Source organism: Prionailurus bengalensis, chromosome X (genome assembly GCF_016509475.1).
Source record: "Prionailurus bengalensis isolate Pbe53 chromosome X, Fcat_Pben_1.1_paternal_pri, whole genome shotgun sequence".
Lineage (NCBI taxonomy): Eukaryota > Metazoa > Chordata > Mammalia > Carnivora > Felidae > Prionailurus > Prionailurus bengalensis.
This window is the reverse complement of record NC_057361.1, coordinates 65,958,505-65,971,355: the sequence shown is the minus strand read 5'-3', so window position 1 is coordinate 65,971,355 and position 12,851 is coordinate 65,958,505. Positions and strand designations below refer to the sequence as shown.

The following is a 12,851-nucleotide window of genomic DNA, read 5'->3' as shown; positions in this document are numbered from 1 at the left end:
CATTTATTCTAGGTTTTTCAGTTTTTTTGAATATGATTTTTTTTTGCACTTTTGTCTTACAATCCTTGCTAATCCTGTGATATCAGGATTGTCTTCAATCCTGTCTCATTTCTGATTGTCTATAGTTTGGTAATTTTTTTTCTTAATGAGTCTGGCTAAAGGTTTTTCAAATTTATTTATGTTTTAAAAGAATCAGCTTCTGATTTCATTGTTTTTTTTCTACCTTTTTTCAGTCTCTGTGGCATTTTTTTCTGCTCTGATTTTTATTATTTTCTCTTTTCTACTCACTTTGGGTTTTTATTGTCCTTTTTCCCCTATTTATTTTAGGTGTAATGTTAGATCATTTATTTGAGCTTCTTGTTTCTTGAGGCATCCCTGCATTGCTATGCACTTTCCTTTTTGGACAACTTTTAATATGTTCCAAAGATTTTTGACCAGTTTGTTTTCATTTTCATTTGTGTCCAGGTATTTTTTAATTTTTTCTTTGATTGCTTTGTTGACCCATTAACTATTTACTATCATTTTGTTTACTCTCCACATGTTTGTGTTTTTTCCAGTCTTTTTCTTATGAATTATCTCTAGTTTCATACTGTTGTGATCAGAAAAGATACATGGTATGATTTAAATATTCTCAAATTTATTGAGGTTTGTTTTATGGCCTATTATGTGATGCATTCTGGAGAATGTTCCAAGTGCACTTGAAAGTATGTGAATTCTGGGATTTTTGGATGAAATGTTCTGTATATATCTGTTATGTCCATGTGGTCCAATGTGTAATTCAAAGACATTGTTTCTTTGTTGATTTTCTTTCTGGATGATCTATTTCTGTAAGTGAAGTGTTAAAGTCCCCTATTTTTCTTGCATTACCAACAATTTCTCTATGTCCATTAATATTTGCTTTATATATTTAAGCACTCCTGTGTTAGGTGCATAGATATGTACAATTGTCATACCCTCTTGTAAGATTGATCACTTGGCCACAGAATGTGCTTTTGGGGTGAAGTCTTGAGACAAAGAAATCACCACCACCATCTCATCTATATTGTTCACCAGGCCTTGGACACAAAAGGAATTTCGGATTAATATGGGATTGCCTTAAGTAGAATCACCCAGAAGCAGAAAATCTGGAGAAAGGACCACCCATTTTGCTTTGTTGCTGTCCCAACAAAAAATCCCAATGGCACAATAAACCTCATGAACTAGGAGTATGCCATTCCAGAAAGAGACTCCATTGGAAAGAGGCTTGTTTAAACTACAGATGCTTTTAGTTTAAACTTCACCTCCCTCAATGCAAATTTGAACTATCACTGTTTTACCCCAACTTGGACCCATCAGACACTGTGCCTGTCCATCTTTAAAGACATAGACTGTAGGCAAGCCATCATGATTAAGCAGATCTTAAGAACACAAGACCTTCTAAATGAACCAAATATCCCAGACCCAACTCAAGCAGAAGCCTACAGGATTTACTGCCAAAACAGAGTGCAGTATGAGAAGGTTTGAACACAAGCCAAGAAGTTTGCACCTTCATAAGTGGTGACCATGTGGCATCATAAGAAGGAAGGGATTGGTTTGGAAAGAATTTGTGCACAACAGTTTTGCAAATTTAACATTGCTCTGTTCAATTACAATTACCTGGGGGGAGAACTGGGAGTACACAATTTTCCATTTCCACCACTGGTACACAGTTCTTGATTCACTGAAGTGACTGGTTTTTCACACAGGATCTCTTCCTTAAGTCTTTTGTATATTTGATTGTGATGTAAAACTTGTTTTCATTTTAATATTGATGTCAGTATTTAAAAGCTGTATCATTATAAACTTTTATACAATGAGCCCCCTTGAACTAGATTCCTTTAATTGCAAATTCAGGAATGCTTCACACCAATTAGAGCTGCACTTAGCCTCCAGCTGGCCTCTAATCTGCTTCATTCTCCTCTGAATTTGGGTTATGTTACTTATGAACCTCAGATCCAAAGTCAGCTGACCTCTAATTTCTGCAACACTTCCTTTGTTTTTATATGGAATTTGCCTGTGTTGCAGTTTAAACTATATATATTTTTAAAATATTGAGGCACTTGTGTGGCTCAGTTAGTTGAGCATCTGACCCTTGATTTTGGCTCAGGTCATGATTCCAGGGTTGTGGGATTGGGCGCTGCATCTGGCTTTGTGCTGAGTGTGGAACCTACTTGGGATTCTTTCTTTCTTTGTCTCAACCTCTGCCCCTAACCCCAACTTGTGTTCTCTCTTTCTCTCTCTAAAGTAATAAAACAAAAAATTAAAAAAACATACATTGATCAATTTATCATCATATCATATTTGTCTCATTATCGTCTATTGTTTTCATTCTTTGTTTTGAAGTCTATTTTATCTTATATAAGTATGTATATCTTATATAAGCTTTTTTTGCTTTCATATGCATGGTGAATATTTTTCTAGCCCTTCACTTTCAGTCTGAATGTGTTTTTAGGTCTGAGGTGAGTTTCTTCTAGGTATCATATAGATGGGACGTCTTTATTATCCATTTCACTATCCCATATCTCTTGGTCAGAGCTTTTATGTCATTTACATTTAAAATAATTATCAATGAGTGTATGCTTATTGTCATTTTATTAATTGTTTTCTGGTTGTTATTGTAGTTATTCTCAATTCATTTTTTCCCTTGCTCTCTTTCTTTGTGATTGATGAGTTTCTATGGCATTATCTTTGGCCTTTTCCCTTTATTTTTTGTGCATGTGTCATAGATTTTGGGTGTATGTTTACCAAGATGTTCATATATGATATCTGAATGAAATTAGTAGTCTATACTAATTTGATAGCAATTTAAGTTCAAACACATTCTAAATAAAATAAAAAAGATAATTTTCTTTCTTTTTCTTTTCTCTCTTCATTTATTACTCCTTTTTGTGTTTTATGTTGTTATCATTTTTTTTACATCTTTTTATTCATAATCTTCAACATCATACTGGGAATTCTAGCAAATATAATTGGAGAAGAGAAAGAAATAAAAATTATACAGATTTGTAATGGAGAAATAAAACTGCCTTTGACAGTCAACAATGTGGAAAAAAATTCAACAAGAATCTGGAACTAATAAGCAGTTATTTCAAGTTTGCAGGGTTCAAGGTTGATATACAAAAGAGAATCATTTTTATATGCTGACAATTATAAGTGGAATTTGAAATTAAATACACAATAATATTTACTTTAAAACTTCCCAAAATTAAATTCTTATGTATAAATATAATAAAAAATGTAAAAGATCTATAAAAGGAAAATTACAATACTCTGATGAATGAACAAAACGCTAAGTAAATTAGGGAGATATTCATGTTTATGGATAGGGAGACTCCATGTTGTCAGTTATTCCTATTCAACAAAATCCCAATCAAAATCCCAACAGTTATTTTGTGGATATTGACACACTGATTCTAAGATTAATATGAAGAGTTAAATGATTCAGAATAAACACAATATTGCAGGGAAAGAACAAATAAGAAGACTGACACTACATTGCTTTAAGCTTACTCTAAAGGCACCATAATTAACACAGTATAGCATTATTTGATGAAGAGAGAAATAAATCACTAGAACAGAATAAGGAGCTGAGAAATAGACCTACATAATTATAGTGAACTCATTTTTGACAAAGGAGCAAAGAAGTACAATGGAATAATGATAGTCATTTCAACAAATGGTGCTGGAACAACTGGAAATACACACACACACACACACACACACATTGATAAGAATCCAAATACAGACCTTACATATTTCCCAAAATTAACTCAAGATGGATAATAGGCCTAAATACAAAATATAAAACTATAGCACTCCTAGAAGATAAAACAGGAGAAAACCCAGGTGACTTTGTGTATGGTGGTGACTTTTTGGATAAGCACCAAATACACAGTCCATAAAGCAAATAATTGATAAGTTAGACTTAATTTAATTTAAAAACCTCTGATTTATGAAATTTATGAAATTTATGAAATTTGTTTAAGAAAAACAAATGAGAACACAAGCCACAAAATGGGAGAAAACATTTGCAAAAGACACATCTGATGAAGGATTGTTATCCAAAATATATAGAAAAATCATTTAAAAATTCAACAAATAAATGAATACCCTGACTAAAAAATGAGCCAGTCCTTAACAGACACCTCAATAAAAAAGAGAGATGACAAATAAGCGTATAAAAAGATGTTCCACATCATATGTGATCAATTAAATACCAATTAAAACAACAATGGAAGAGGGAGGAGTTAAGATGGTGGAGTAGTAAAGGGACCCTGGGTTTGTCTCCTCCCTCAAACACAGAGCAACATCAAACCTTTTTGAACAACTGGGAAATCAATCTCAAGATTAACAGAATAATATGAATAATTTTAGATAGAGAAAAAGGCAGGTATGCGGTGCACAAAGGTGAATTGGAGAGAAGAGCTGCAGTGTCACAGAGGGAAGAGAGCTGTTTTTGCAGAGAGGGTGATGACAGACAGAAACAGTGCATCAGAGTTTGTGAAAGAAAGCACTCCCTCTGAAAGCAGCTAAAGAGAAAGAGTGAAAACATGTACAGGGACTGCATGAAAAAATTGTTCCTCAAAACCACTGATGAGAGAAAAATAAGAGGGCTTCAATGTCAGATTTTTATAAAGAGCAGAGCACAGAGTCTGAAGTTCCAGAGGTCAGTCCCTGATGGTGCTTCAGAAAAGAGGCAAAGTGGAGCCAGGGAGTAAGCAGCACGATTTGAAGATCCCCTGGGTCACATGAGGAAAAGTGGTTCCCCTGCTTAGAGTGCATTTGGTATAGGTGATATGTCCTCTCTGCAGGCAAAAAACCTGGCAATGCCATCAAGCCACCATGTTCAATTGCATAGGATAAAAACATGCCAGCTAAGGGTAGCAACCCCTTACTCCAGGTGTGTGTTGTGATTTACCATAAACTCTGAGCTGCTATAGCTACATGGTAGCACATTTATGGGAACAAGTTGGCCCCAGCAACAGTAAGATGACACCCGCCCCCAGAGGATCAATGCAGGTCAGAGCAACAGGGGTGTCTGAAGTGTGAGGTTTTGAAATACAGCTGTGCCTTAGATAAGACTCTGGACAGAGGTGACACCTGGTAGGCAAATTGAACACAGGAAGAAGGCAGAGAGCTGATAGAAAGGGAGACATAAGAAAGGTAAGTGTTTGTAAGGATGTAAACTTCAAGCTGTAGAGACTACAGAGCTGGGTGAAACCATTTTCATCATTAGCCCACCAACACTGATCAACACCAGTGACCTAAACAGTGCCATCAAGTGGAGAATGGAGCTATTACACCAAAGGCCACTCTCTTGTGCCCTACAGGCTCATCTCCACTAGTGCAAATTGGCCTGAGAATCAGAATAGCAGGCCGCTTCCCCAGAGACCAGCACAATCCCTACAAGGAGCTTAATATAACAACCATAGACTGCTGCAAAGTTTCAGCTGTAGGAGACCTAAAGACATTGGTACATTGAAAGTGAAGGGATGGAGAATAATTTATCATGCTAATGAAGGTCACAAGAAAGCTGGAGTAGCCATACTTATATCGGACAAACTACATATTAAAACAAAGACTGTAACAGATGAAGGATAGCATTATATTATAATTAAGGGGTATATCCATCAAGAAGATCTAACAAATGTAAACATTTGTGTCCCCAACTTTGAAGTATCCAAATATAAAAATCAATTATTCACAAACATAAAGAAACTCATTGATAATAATACAATAATAGTAGGGGACTTTAATCATCTAAGCAGAAAATCAACAAAGAAACAATGGCTTTGAATGACACACTGGACCAGATGGACTTAACAGATATATTGAGGACATTTCATCCTAAAGAAGCAGAATACACATTCTTTTTAGTGCACATGGAATATTCGCCAGAATAAATCATGTACTGGGTCAAAATATCAGCCCTCAATAAGTACAAGAAGATCAAGATCATACCATGCATATTTTCAGATCACAACACTATGAAAGTTGAAGTCAACCACAAGAAGAAAAAAAAAGAAAGCCCTCAAATACATGGAGGTTAAAGAACGTCTTATTAAAGAATGAATGAGTTAACCAGGAAATCACAGAAGAAATGAAAAATTTACAGTGAAGCAAATGAAAATGAAAACCTGACAGTCCAAAACTTTTGGGATGCAGCAAAGGCAGTCGTAAGAAGGAAGTATATTGCAATTCAGGCCTATCGCAAGGAACAATAAAGGTCTCAAATACACAACCTAGCCTTCCCCTAAAGGATCTAGAAAAGTAACAGCAAATAAAACCTAAATCCAGCAGGAGAAGGGAAATAACAAAGGTTAGAGTAGAAATAAATGGTATAGGAACAACAACAACAACAACAAGAACACAGTAGAACAGATCAAGAAAACTAAGGTCTGGTTCTTTGAAAGAATTAAACTTGATAAACCCCTAGCCAGACTTATCAAAAAGGAAAGGGAAAGGACCCAAATAGATAACATCCTGAAGGAAAGAGGAGAAATCACAACCAACACCACAGAAATACAAACAGTTATTAGAAAACACTACGAAAAATTATATGCCAACAAACAGGACAATCTGGAAAAAATGGATAAATTCTAAGAAACTCAGAAACTACCAAAAGTGAAACAGGAAGAAATAGAACAGTTGAACAGACCCATAACCAGCAAATACATTGAATCAGTAAGCAAAAGTCTCCCAACAATAAGTCCAGAGACAGATGGTTTCCTAGGTGAATTCTACCACACATTTAAAGAAGAGCTAATATTTAAGTCTTCTAAAACTGTCCCAAAAAATAGAAATGGAAGGAAAACTTCCAAATTCATACTATGAATCCAGCATTATCTTGAGTCCAAAATCAAAGACCTAACTAAAAAGAATTACAGGCCAATATTCCTTGATGAATATGGATGCAAAAATTCTCAAGAGTATATTAGCAAATTGGATTAAAATGTAAATTAAAATAATTATTCACCATTAACAAGTGGGATTTATTCCTGGGCTACAGGCCTGGGTCAACATTCACAAATAAATCAATGAGATGCACCACACTAATAAAAGAAAGGATAAGAATCATATGATCCTTTAAATAGATGCAGAAAAATATTTGACAAAATGCAGAATCAATTCTTGATAAAAATTCTCAAGAAAGTAGGGATAGATGGAACATAATTCAACATTATAACCCACAACTAATATCATCTTCAATGGGGAAAAACTGAGAGTCTTTCCCATATGGTCAGTAACAAGATAAGGATGTCTACTTTTATTTTTAGTATTTAACATAGTACTGGAAATCTTAACGTCAGCAATAAGACAACAAAAATAAATAAAAAGCATCCAAATCAGCAAGGAAAATTCAAACTTTCACTCTTTGCGGATGACATGATACTCTATGTAAGAAACCTAAAAAAAAAAAAAAACTCCACCTAAAACCTACTAGAACTAATATATGAATTCAGCAAAGTTGCAGGATGTGAAATCAATGGGCAGGAATCTGTTGCATTTCTATACACTAATAACAAAGCAGCAGAAAAATAAATCAAGGAACCAATGTCATTTACAACTGTACCAAAAACAATAAGATAACAAAGAATAAACCTAACCAAAGAGTTAAAAGATCTATACTCTGAAAACTATAGAACAGTTATGAAATGAATTATAGAGGACACAAAGAAATGGAAAAGCATTCCATGCTCATGGATTGGAATAACACACACTGTTTAAATGTTTATACTAACCAAAACAATCTACACATTTAATGCAATCCCAATCAAAGCATTACCAGCATTTTTTGAAGTGCAAGAACAAGCAATCCTAAATTTTGTATAGAACAACAAAAGACCTCATATATCCATAGCAAACCTGAAAAAGAAAAAAAAAAACTGGAAGCATCACGAGTTTGGATTTCAATCTAATTACAAAACAGTAGTGATCAACACAGTATGGTACTGGTACAAAAACAGACACATAGATAAATGGAACAGAACAGAGAATCCAGAAATGGACCCACCATTATATGGTTAACTATACTTCAACAAAGGAGGAAAGAATTTTCAATGGAAAAATACAGTCTCTTCAACAAATGGTTTTGAGAAAACTGGATGGCAACATGCATAAGAATGAAACTGGCCCACTTTCTTACACCATACACAAAAATAAATTCAAAATGAGTGGAAGACCTAAATGTGAGATAGGAAACCATCAAAACCATAGAGAAGAATGCAGGCTGCAACCTTTTTGACCTTGGATGGAACAATTTCTTCCTAGACACGTTGCTTAAAGCATGGGAAATAAAAGTTAACATGAACTATTGAGAGTTCATCAAGATTAAAATCTTCTGTATTATGATGGAAACAATCAACAAAACTAAAAGGCAGTCTATGGAATGGGAGAAGATATTTGCAAATGAAATTTTAAGTAAAGGATTCATATACAAAATCTATAAAGAATTTATCAAACTCATCACCCTAGAAAACAAACAATCCAGTTAAGAAATGGGTAGAGGACATTAATAGACACTTTTCCAAAGAAGGTATCCAGATGGCTAACAGACGTATGAAAAAAAAAAAAAGGATCAACATCACTCATCATCAGGGAAATATAAATAAAAACTATGATGAGATACAAACTCACACTTGTCAGAATGGCTAAAATTAACAACACAAGAAGCAACAGGTGTTGGTAAGGATGCAGAGAAAGGGGAACACTCTTGGACTCTTGGTGGGAATGAAAACTGGTGCAGCACCTCTGGAAAACAGTATGGATGTTCCTTAGAAAACTAAAAATGGAACTAACCTAAGACCCAGCAATTACACTACCAGGTGATTACCCAAATGATACAAAAATACAGATTTGAAGGGGTACCTGCACCCCAATCTTTATTACAGTATTACCAACAACAGCCAAATTCTGGAGGGATCGCAAATGTCCATGGACTGATAAATGGATAAAGAAGATGGGGTAGATAGATTAGATAGATAGATAAAAGATATTAATCAGCCATTAAAAAATAATGAAATCTTGTCATTAGCAATGACGTGGATGGAGCTAGAATGTATTGTGCTAAGCCAAATAAGTCAATCAGATAAAGACAATTGCCATATGATTTCACTCATATGTGGAATATAAGAAACAAAACAGATGAACATATGGGAAGGGAGTGGAAGAGAAGAGAGGGAAACAAACCACATGAGACTCTTAATGATAAAAAAATATGTGAGTTGACAGAGGAAGGTGGATGGGAAATGGGCCAGATGGGTGATAGGTACTAAGGAAGGCACTTGTGATTAGCACTAGGTGTGGTATGTAAATGATGAATCACTGAATTCTACTGCTGAAACAAACATTATACAAAAAAACAAAACACCAAACTTGAAAATATCAGAGGAAAGAAAATAATAAAGTTTAGAATGGAGGTAAAAGAGAGTAGATATTAACAGAGAAGAACAAGAAAAATAGAACTTGGTTCTTTGAAAAGATTACAAAATTGATACATAATTAGCTTACATGGACTAAGAAAAAAGAAGATTCATATTATTAAAATCAGAGATAAAAAGTGGGGAAATCACAGAAATAAGATGAATTACCAGAGAATATTATGTGCATTGGACAATCTAAAGGAAAGGAAAACTTCCTAGAAATTAACTGTATTTGTCAGCTCAGGCTGCTATAACAAAATACTATAGACTGGGTGGCTTAAGCAACATAAATTTATTTTCTTACATTTATGGAATCTGGAAGACTGAGATCAAGTTATATGCATGGTCGGGTTCTAGTTAGAGCTCTCTTACTGGCTTGAATGTGCCCATATTTTTGTTTTGTCCTCATATGGCAGAGATAGATCTCTTTTTCCTCATTTTATAAAGTCAGTAATCCTATCAGATTAAGGCCCCACTATTATAATCATTTAACTTTAAGTATCTCCTAAAAGTTATAGCTCCAAACACAATAATATTAGGGGTTAGAGCTTCAACATATAAGTTGGGGGGGCATGATTCAGTTCATATGGCACACACCTACCTAAACTGAAAAATGAAGGTATAGAAAATCTGAGTAAAGGGACTGAGTCAATAATAAAAACCTTACACACACACACACACACACACACACACACACACAGACACACACAAGCTGTATACCAGATGACTTCACTGATAAATGTTAGTAAACATTTAAAGAAAAAGTAATACCAATCTTTGTCAAAGTTGTTTCAAAAATAGAAGAATATAGATCAATTTATAATTTATTCTAAACAACCAACGTTATCCAGATCCCAACCAGACAAATATATCATAAGAAAAGCATAGATCAATATTACTTATATTTTTTATTAAAAAATAATTTTTATTTATTCTTGAGAGAGACAGGGCGTGAGCAGGGGAGGGGCAGAGAAAGAGAGAAACACAGACTCTGAAGCAGGCTCCGGGCTCTGAGCTGTCCCCACAGAGCCCAATGTGGGGCTCAAAATCATGAACTATGAGATCATGACCTGAGCCAAAGTCAGACACTGAACCGAATGAGTCACCCAGGCGCCCCTCCTTATATTTTTTAATGTAAAAATTCTAAACAAAATGCTAGAAAACTAAATTCATCAGCAAATTTAAAAGGTTATACATCTCAAAAGGTTATACATACATTCCTGGAATGCAAGGATGGCTCAACTTATAAAAATTGATCTGTGTCATATACCACATTAACAAAATAAGGGGAAAATTACATGGTTTTATTAATTGAGGCAGAGAAGCCATTTGACAAATACAAAACACGTTATTTTTTGTTAAATACCAGCAATAAAGCAGAAGTAAAAGGAAACTTCCTGAACATGATAAAGGTCATATATGACAAGCCACTAACTAAAATCACACTCCATAGTGAATTAATGAAAACCATTTTAGTAACATAGGGAATTAGACAAGGGTGCCTAATTTCACCACTTCTATTAAGCACAATATTAAAAAATTTAGACAGAGTAATTAAGCAGCAAAATAAATAATGGCATTAAAATTATCAAGGTGGAATTACAATAATCTCTGTTTGGAGATAAAATGATATTACATCCAGAAAACAATAAATATTCCACCAAAAGTGTTAGAACTAATAAATAATTTCACCAACATTACAGCTTACAAAATTAGCACACAAAAATCTTTTACTTTTTGATATGCTGACAAGACCCATCTAAGAAGGAAATAAATATACAATTCCATTTACAATGCCACCAAAAAATAAAATACTTTGGCATAGACTTAATCAATGAGGAAAACACTTGTACAGAAAAACATCAAAAAAAGTTGAAAGAAATTAAAGAAAACATTATGAAAGTACTTCCAGTTTTTATGAACTGGAACATTTAATATACTGCTAAGATGACAATACTATCCAAAGCAATCTGCAGATTCAGTGCCATCTCTATCAAAATCCTAGTAGAAACTTTTTATTAAATAGAAAACTCATACTAAAATTCATATGAAATTTCAAGAGACCTTAAAATAGCTAAAACAATACTTAAAAAGAAGAACCAAATTGGAGAACTTACACTTAATGCTTTCAATTTTTATTAATTAACTATAGTAATCAAAACTGGGTTGAAACATAAAGGTTGACATGTAGATGAATAAAATAGAATAATGAACCAACAAAAATCCCTTGCATATATGGTCAAATAATTTCCAACAAAAATGCCAAGACGAATGGGGAAAGGACAGCGTTTTCAACATTTGGTGCTTAGAAAACTGGATATCTTTATGCACAAAAATAAAGTTAGACCCTTACTGTACATCATATATAAAATTTTACTGAGATTAAAATCAAAAATTGAAAGAAATGAAGTTTAAAAACTCAGAAAAAACAGGGGGACATGTTCATGACATTGAATTTCATGGGAATTTCCCAGCTATGACATGAAAACAGAAAAAAAAATAAGCTGGACTATATCAAGCTTAAAAATTTTGTGCATCCAAGGAGTCTATTAAGAGAGTGAAAATGTAGCCCACAGAATTTACAAATCATATATTTGACATGAGATTAATATCCAGAATATGTAAAGAACTTCAACAATGCAACAATAACAACAAACAACCGAATTAAAAGTAGAAAAAGTACTTAAATAGACATTTCTTCAAAGAATATATACAAATGGGTAAACATATATAAAAATGGTCAATATTACTAGTCATAAGGGAAGTGCAAATAAAAGTCATCGTGAAATAAGCTCACACCTATTAGGATAATTATTATAAAATAATTGAAAATAATTAGTATCATGAAGGATTAGTGCTGTGAAGAAATTAAAACACTTTATTGATGGTGGGAATATAAAATGGTTCAGACACTGTGGAAAATGTGTAGAAATTCATGAAAAAGTTAACCGTAGAATTACCATATGATCCAATAACTACATTTTTGGTATACACACTCAAAAAATGAAGAGAGAATCATATATTTCTACATCAATGCTCATAGCAGCATTATTCACAGTAGCATAAAGGGGAAACAAATGGCCTTCAACAGATAATTAGATTAACAAAATTTCATATACATACAATGGAATATGATTCATCTTTAAAAATGAAAGTCTGATACATAACTCAACAAGAACGAACCTTAAAACATTATGTTAAGTTAAATACATTATACATAAAAGGACAAATATTGTATAATTCCAGTTAGAAAAGTCTCCCTTCTTGACCATATTTTTGTCCGGCTTCTCTGAAACCTCTTCACAACTAGACTTCAACATTTGCGCTTATGTGTTCATATTTTTATCTTTCAATTTTTGTAAGAATCTTGCTAACTCATTACAGCAAGTATACCCTACAATAAGTATCTGA

General features: G+C 33.6%; 1 pseudogene; it reads left to right on the top strand.

Moving 5' to 3' along the window:
• Positions 1 to 1,083: 1,083 nt before the first annotated feature.
• On the top strand, positions 1,084 to 1,618 carry LOC122477087 (annotated as a pseudogene).
• Positions 1,619 to 12,851: the final 11,233 nt, after the last annotated feature.